The sequence below is a fragment of the Strigops habroptila genome, chromosome 17 (assembly GCF_004027225.2).
Source record: "Strigops habroptila isolate Jane chromosome 17, bStrHab1.2.pri, whole genome shotgun sequence".
NCBI lineage: Eukaryota > Metazoa > Chordata > Aves > Psittaciformes > Psittacidae > Strigops > Strigops habroptila.
In genome coordinates, this window is record NC_044293.2 from 6416025 (window position 1) to 6424517 (window position 8493).

The following is an 8493-nucleotide window of genomic DNA, read 5'->3' on the forward strand; positions in this document are numbered from 1 at the left end:
TTTGTTCTGATTGTTTTTCTTCCTCTGCAAACTGGGCTAGAAGAAACAAGCAGGAGCCTCCCCACGACTCCCTGAAATCCTGCATCTTTCATAGCATCAACCAGGTTGGAAAAGACCTTTAAGACCATCAAGTTATCCAGCAAAGACTGTGCCCCTATGGGCAGCCACCAGGTTTTAAGGCTACAGGGAGCCCGGCACAACCACCCTGCCCAATCTCACATGCAGTTTGGGCTGTACCCTCATGTTTCTGTATCACACCACTAAATGTGTGCTTCACCCAGATTTTTCCTAGGAAAACCTTAACACCAGCACTTGGAGTGGTGGAAAACCCTCTCCACTCACCATAGATCACCCCCTTCAAATCCTTATGGGTTATCCAGGCTCCCTCTGCCTCCAGCTTCACACCTGAGCCACCAGCCTCATGCCCATGTCAAAGGACAGGAGCTCAGTCCCCGCCTCAGCATCTTGTGGACGAGATACCCCGAGGACGCGGTGTCCACTCTTCACTTGCTAAAACTCGTGCTCACCATCCACCCAGTGGTCTAAACATCACCCCCTTCATGCTCTGAATGAGTATTATTAGCCAAAGGCCTGAAAACCCTCCAGAGAACAAGCCCTTTCCATAGAAATCCAGATCAGCTTGCAAATGATTTCCTAGCCTGGACTGGGATCTCATTATAGCCTGGGTGTTATCAATTATGGATGGCTTTGGTGGCCCTCAAATCCAGGCTATGGTGCCACAAGGAACTGTTTGCTTCATGCTTTCAAACCTCATCCCCTTTATCTCCTGCTCCCCATTGATGGGCAGGAGGAAGGACCCAACCCCAGCATCACTAAATCCCAACAACTGCAGGCAGGGGAAGAGTAGGGATAACCCCACCAGCCTCAGTAACATGAAGAACATGCAAATCAGCCCCTGGGCTCTCAATTACACCAATTACATTATAATTATAAGCTGGGCCCATCAAGGGTTTCTCAAAACTCATGGCTGTTCTTCAGGGATCAGCCAGGGAAAGGCTCCTCTACTGCAGGAAGAGCACATTTGTATGCATGCACCATGCACACAGAGAAAGCACCGCAAAGCAGGGCTCCCTGCTTGTAGCATGGAACATGCCTCACCACCCTTCCCTCATCCCTTCACGCACAGAGCCAGGCATGCAATTCAGCCAGTCATTCCCATAGGGAATGGGTTGCACCAATTGAGCTCTCATCCACAGATCCCGATGTCCCAGTGGATCACTCACACAGCCTGGTGCCCGCAATGGCTCACCCAGCTGCCACAATGAGCTTTTCCCAGGGACCTGCAGGATGAAGAGAGGATGATACGGAGCAGGAGGGGTGTATCATAGCAGGTTTCATCCTAAATGTACTGTACCAGCCACTAGGAAGAAAACTTGTTCTATCCCAGCCAAAACCAAGACAGCAGGAAAGCTCCTCATCACATGTGCTCCCCAAAAGCACTGTGCCATCAGTGTTAATGCAGTTGAGAACATGGGACCCCCTTTCCCAGACCCCTATGAGTCCAAGTACTGGGTCCGTACCTTTCCCATGCAGCCATTCGACTGGATGAAGCCTGTTTCCTGCCCCACCGATCGTGCCCCGCAGCAGGGCTGCATTACAAAGCCACTTACTGAAAACAAAAGCCAAAAGACCCAACCAAAAGCACTTTAATTGCAGGGTTTGCAGGCACTATGCTCTCCGAGTGTTGTGATAAACCAGTCTTCAGGAGCCAGAGCCAAAAGCAGTCCTATGCACTGCCTGAAACACCTTCCAAACACACACAGGGCTTCTTAAATCCTCCCTGTCCCTCTGGAGGAGGGAGATTGGTGGCAAGAGGGAGTGGGAAGGAAACCAGTTCAACTGGGATGCTGCACATTTGGATGTGCCATACTCCGCTCACTGGTGTCATTCACCCAGGGGGAAAACAGGCAGGGGGGGCACCCTGCAGCATGGAAACAAGGGTGCTGCCTCCCTGCCTGTTCCCCACCACCTCACCGGGGTTTGAAGCTATGGGTGCTTTACAAAGAGAAGCTGGAGAGGTGTTAAGATTCCCAGCACGGTCTGGGAGGAGACATCCCCAGCATCCCGCTGCAGCACGAGCTAATGCTGCCAGGTTAATTCCCTTCCTCAGTTCATTCCAGCTTATTAAAGCCAGCAGGCACCCTGCAGAGGATTCATTACCTGTGTCACTTGAAGGCAAGGCTAGGCCTTAATGAGCCTAGAAACAGGGGAATGACACTCCCACCACCCTCCCTGATGGCTGGGTCCATGCTGGATATGGGAAACCCCACAGCCCCATTCCCACGGGCAGCGCTATAATAAACAAGGAGTTTTCCAAGCTCCCAACATTCATCCAGACATAATCCTGCTCCTATTTCCTCATCTATTCCTGCTTTTCACCAGCTCAGAGCTCACCTCACGTTTATACGCTGGGAATTACTGGTAGAGGGCAAAAGGAGATGGATTTGGAGCTAGGTGAGTGAGCACGTTCCTAGCCAGCGAGATGGCAGCTGCTGCAGTGCATCTTCATCCCTTTAAATAGTTCCCCCTGCAGAGCCAGGCTGGCTCTATAAAAGACATCTCTCCTAATTAATCTGGTCCTTCTCCATCGCTGGTCAAACAGAGCCTGAGCTGACAGATAAAATATTGCAGGAGCTAACAGAGGATGGCAGGCTTGGGGTAGAGAGGCAGAAAGCAAGTGGTGGACTTCAGCACAAGGACCACATGCTATGCCTCTATTCCCAGCCCTGGCTGGCATCTTCCAGCACCAACCTGCCTTTTTCAGCTGGTTTTTAGCCCTTCCCCTCCCCATTTTTCACTGCGATCCCTTTTTTCTCACCGGGTGGCTATTTAATTTGTTGTATTTCGTGCTTTCCCTTTCATGAGCAAAAAAAACCTTGCATCTGGGCTTTTATTTTTTGTCTCTCCCTCACTTCATTTCCAAAAAATCTTTCTTTTTATAGGGGAAAAAAGGAAAGAAAAAAGAATGGGAGGGAGGATGCTAAAGGAGGCAGGAGATGAAAGCAGCTTTTACGTACAGTCACGAGAGGAAGGATGCAAAGAGGAACAGAGAGTGAGCATCAGATGCCACTTGCACCATGATTTCAGCCCTACAGAGGTGGTATGAGTCAGGAACCAGCAACCAGGGCCTGTGGCAGAGCAAAAACGTGACCAAAAGCACTGTGCCATCCAAAAAGCTGGGAGAGAAACACACTGGGGATGCTTGGGAATCACTTGCCTCCTGCATGCGGTTGGGTGATGTTATGACCTTACCTTCTGCCTTCCACCCCATTGCTTTTATACAGTTGTCATCTTCTGGAGTAGCTTTGCTCCACCTCCTCACCTCCACACACTACCCTCTGAAGCCCTTTTTGCCCTCAGGAGCAGCATTTTGGTCCCCCACACCTTTACCACAAAGCCAAATCTACCCATTCACCTCCCAGCACCTCGTCTGCTCAAGCCTAAAGCAGAAGGAATATTATCTGCATGAAACAGGATGTCTTCAACATCATCTTTGCTGGTGATCAGAGGAACGAAGACAACACACAGAGCACAGGAGGGATGCAATCCCTCATTGAAACCTGAGTGAGGAATCATCAGCAGAGCCCAGCTCTGGCAGCCAAAGAGTGATTAAAAGCCAGTGGGGAGGCTTGCAATGCAAACAGGGCCATGTTCACCCCAGGAGTCCCCCAGTACCTCAGGTGGTGATGTGGGGTGTCACAGAGGACATTACCAGAGCTTACCTCACGTACAAGGGGAAAAACCCAAACATACGTGACCTAACGTACCCAAGCACATGTAGCCATCCTCACAAGCACTAATAGCAGGGCTGGATGGCTTTCCCAGCCTCCAAAAGGTTAAAGATGCCATCAGGAAATCAAAGTAGATGACACCTGCATATCAGTATCATCCTACCTAGAAGGCTGCATGCCTGCCAGGATGCCCAAGGCAAACCTGCTTGCTACTGAGTGCTATTTAATCCTTGTTGCTGGCCTTCATCCCCAGGCTTTTACCTTCTCTCCTCACCCATCAGACTTTAAAGAGCACCCTGCAGCTCCAGTGATCGTTCTCAATTGCTGCAGAAGCAGGAGATGTTTGCTTTTAATGAGTTCTCCTAAAGAGATGGGTAGCAGTGCTTGAAGAGGGATGGATGTCACAGCTCTGTCAGGCTGGGACCACCGGAGAGGGAAGCATCTGCTTCCACCACTGCACCCGTGCACATCTCGATGGCTTGGACACCTTTCCCTACTCACTCCCTCTGCCTGCCACCATCCTGTCCATGGTGCCTGCTGTCCCCAGGGCTGCTTGCTAGGCTTCTGTTGGACATCTCAGCCATGCACTGTCCATGCCATGGCACAAGGATGGACCTTCTGCAGAGCTGGGGTGTCTCCCTCAGACTATACCTTCAAGCATCACTGGTACCTCCCTACGGATCCTCCTTCATAGGTGGAATAAACCTCTGAGAGCAAGAGATCTCCTGCTCCAGAGCCACAGCAGGGATTTGTTGCCAGCTCTGGTTTTAAAAGCACCAGTGCTGTTAGAAACACCACATGAGAACAAAATATCAATAGCAACCAACTGGGCTGAAGTACAAGCTGATTGCAACCACCAAGAGCTTCCAGCAGGGGCATGGGCCCTGTGCAGATGTTTCCAAAAGGGAGAACATGATAAATTCACCCGCAGCATCATAGGCACAGAGCAGAGGGTGACAACTTCCTCACCATACATCCAGCTATATTAAACATTTAAAATTGCCACATAGATCTAAAGGGCTGAGTTATTTATGTGTGCAAGGGCTGATCAATCACACATGTCCCCAAAGGATGCCAGACCTTTAACTACTCTTCTCATTATACCTGTTGTGCCTACGCTGCTTAATATTTCATCCACATGGTTCCCAGGCAAAGCTGGAGTGGAATCTGATGTCCTGCTAGAGCAGAGACCTGCCTTTGGCTTTTTATCAGCTCCTAATCAAGCACAGAGATGAAGGGAAGAAAAAACTTTCCTTCTGCCCTCCTTTCAAAGCAACAGATTGGGCCCTCTCCACACCTGAGCATTGCTCCAGGGCACATCCAGAGAGCTGAGGACGCAGCAGGGAATGCTAGAGCTTCTCCAGCCTGGACACAGTGGGGACTGATGCTGCAGTTGGGAGGATGAAGATGCTCTAAAGGGCTGGACTCACCCTGCGTCTTGCAGAAGACACAACCAACTGCCATGCAAAGTGCCTGTTTGGGAGCCAGCAACACTAAACACCTAAATCTCTGCCTGTTACATCTATTGATATGTTCAAACTTGTCCCAGCCTCCTGGACTTGGTCCTCATCACTATCCCAATGGATGCAGGCAAAGGATGAGCATCAAGGACCAGCGTGTGCCATGCAGCTGGGAAGTGCTGGAGCTCCCCATGGGACAAAGCCCCTTTTCAGCTAAAGGCTGTATTATTCCAGCACGTCTCTTTTGTGCACCAGGGCTAATTGAATGGTGATGGTGGTACTAAGGAGCCCTCACCATCCAAGACCAGAGTCAGTTGAATCTCTGAAATCATGTAATTTTTTGCATGAGTGAGTGTGCAGATGTAAAAAAGAAAAGGGAAAAGGCAGGGGGGGAATCAGACCCTTAAATGAATCCATTATTGACAGCGATGAATGGTTGGAGTTACAAAGCAGCCAACAGGGAATCGTCCCCCTCTGACCATGCAGAGGACAAGATACATCCCCTGATCAAAGCTGAGCCCCCTGGGAGCAGAGGTTCTTTGTTGGACTTGCTTTGTGAAGGAGCAATAGGTTCATTAGCAGACCCAGAGCTCATTAGGGAGATGAGGAGGTGGCTGTCACCCCTCCAGCCACGCTACCACGTGGACCAAGGGGAAAGTGATTGGAAAGAAACTGGGAAAGGGCAAAGCTGAGACCTTTCTCCACCCATGCCACAGGGAGCTATTGCAGACCGAGATGCCTCTTCCAAGAGCTGGAGGAGCACACACAGGCTTCTTCTTTGCCAGTTCTTTGCCAGTTAACACTTCTCCATGCAACCCCTTTTCAGGGCTCCCAGTATAGCCACAGCCACCACTTTCATCCCCAAGATGCCCAGGGATCTGTGCCTTTGCCCCTCTGCATCTCAAGTAAATGGCGACGGTTCCTGGGCTCTGTTTCTGCATCTGAACAAATAACATGGGCAGGAATTCACCCAGTTCACCCCCATCTCTCAGGTCTTGCAGCCAAAACCCAGACTTAAACCTGCTTCTGAGGCTTTATAAGACCACTGGTGCAAAGCATCGCAAGGGCACATCTAGGTAAGATTAATAAAGCCTGCATAGGATTGACAAGGAAAAGGGAAAAGAGGACTAACTGGCTGTGGTTATTATTCCAGGCACACCGAGCACCCACATCAGGAGGAACAAAAAGAGTTTTCACAAGAACCACGGTCACTTTTTAGCTGAAGACTTATGAATTTTATTCTTAGCGCGCTTTAATTGCACTTATGAATTAAAAATGAACTCACTCTGTGCTGTGTAAAGCGGCTGCATCCCTCCTGAAATACTGCACTTCAACTTCTAATCCCACTTCAATCACACACACACACGTGGCAGCCTCGGACTGGGAGCGCTGGAAATTGCCTTCCCAATCCCATTCCACCTCAGCCACACTTCAACATGTTTTAAGTTACTGCTGTGCTGTACTGAGTGGCATTAATGGAGTGTTTATGAGCTGTCTGATCAGCTTCCCACTGTCTTTATTGCTGGACATCAGGGTCTCTGCAATGTCCCAATTAAACAGAATCAAAAAATACTTAATACACCATAAACTGGTGGCCCGGCCACTTGAACTGATTAAGCAGCTGTTCCATGTATTTGGGTGCCTGTTAAGTCATGCTGCACAGTCCATATTGCCCACACAGCTCCTATATCCTGGCAAGGGGCAGGGTTTCAATGGAGATTTCTAGGAGAGTCTGAGGGAGGAGCATCGGATCAGGATGGCACACTCAGCACCTTGTGTTTCAGCCCAAAACAGGATGATGCAGAGAGACAGAACCAGGTATGTGAGGCATAACTCAAACTGGACATCAAGTCTTTTTGCAGGTCCTGTTTTATTTAACCAACTTCAGTGGAGGAAATAACCTGGATCACTGAAGAAAAAAATCCTTCCATCTTAATACCAACATCTTAAAATCTCCTGTCTTCATACCACTAGAAATAAAGAAGCTGCAAAAACCCATTGGCAACCTAAGATCAGCTCAACACATAAGGAAGGACCAGCAAAACCTTTTTTGGCATTCACCTTAGCCTGGATGTAAGGTACAAGTGCAAGATGAGGATGCCCCATCCCTGGCAGTGTTCCAGGCCATGTTGGATGGGGCTTGGAGCAACGTGCTCTAGTGGAAGGCGTCCCTGCTTGCGGAACTAGATGAGATTTAAAGTCCTTTCCAACCCAAACCATTGTGTGATTCCCTTAGGAAAAGCACCACAGGACCTGGCCACACACTTTCTACCCCAGATATAGTGATATCCAGGGATGTCCCAAGTCTTCTAGCTCAGGTAGAGCTCTTCAACCTTCCTCCTCCCAAGTGGACTTATCACTGGCATCATCCCTCCCATCAGGACCATGCACAGCCACGCGGACAGCCCAGAGCACCCATGCACAACAGACCATCACATCCTCAATGACAACACTAGTCCTTCCAGGATGAGCAGCAGTCCCATGTCCCCTGCAAAGGGCAGGACTGGAGACAGGGCAGGGAGTCCCCACACATGCATTTTCCAGCTGCAAGAGTAAAGATGCTCCTGCTGTCTGCAGGCTCAGCGGTGACACCGGTTGAGATGAAGAATTAAAGGTACAGAGGAGAACTAAGCAGATCCTTGTAGATTGGAGCAGAACAAGATAAGGGAGCAGTGATGAATACAGATGCATTACACCAGGACAATTCAAAGCACATGCAATTTTGGCGGATGGGAAGAAGCGATAGCGCAATGTACTTACAGTCCCCAAGTGATTTGCGAAGCCAAGGTTCCCCCAAGCCTCAGCCAGCCATGCTCTAGGGGGCAAAGAAAACAGCCTTTTACAAATCATCAGCATCTAACCTCAGGAGGGAAAGCTCATGCTTTACCAATGAGGGAATCCCTCAAATCTCAGGCAGGAACATTTTTACTCACTGCTTGTTTTACAAGACATCAGCAGAACGCAGTTATCAAAGCCTTCATCTCCCCCTCCCCGCTCCTAAATGGAACAGTCAAGGAAAATAGTCTAATTTGACAATTTTCACTGGGTTGAAATGATAGGTGGAAGAGACATGGAGGAAGGAAAGTGTATTATTCACTAGCTGATAAATTATCCCCATTATAGGCAAGGCAAATCTGAGATGCTGGGGACAGCACGCACGGGTTCAGCAGCCACTGAAGGGCTTTGCTGCTGTGCTGGGTGGAGGAACCCTCCTTCCCTGCTCAGCCCTTGCCCATGAGGCCACAAGACAAAACCAAAGGAACAGGGGGCAAATGCTGGTC

The 8493-nt window shown here is 49.6% G+C and overlaps 1 protein-coding gene across 1 annotated transcript in view; it reads right to left on the bottom strand.

Moving 5' to 3' along the window:
• The window catches only part of LOC115616331 (opioid-binding protein/cell adhesion molecule homolog), a 337209-nt gene extending 329204 nt beyond the window's left edge, over positions 1-8005 (bottom strand). Inside the window, exon 1 of the mRNA XM_030505417.1 lies at positions 7973-8005. The gene's annotated coding sequence lies outside the window, so the exon portion shown is untranslated. The remainder of the gene's footprint in view (positions 1-7972) is intronic.
• Between the last annotated feature and the right edge of the window lie 488 nt (positions 8006-8493).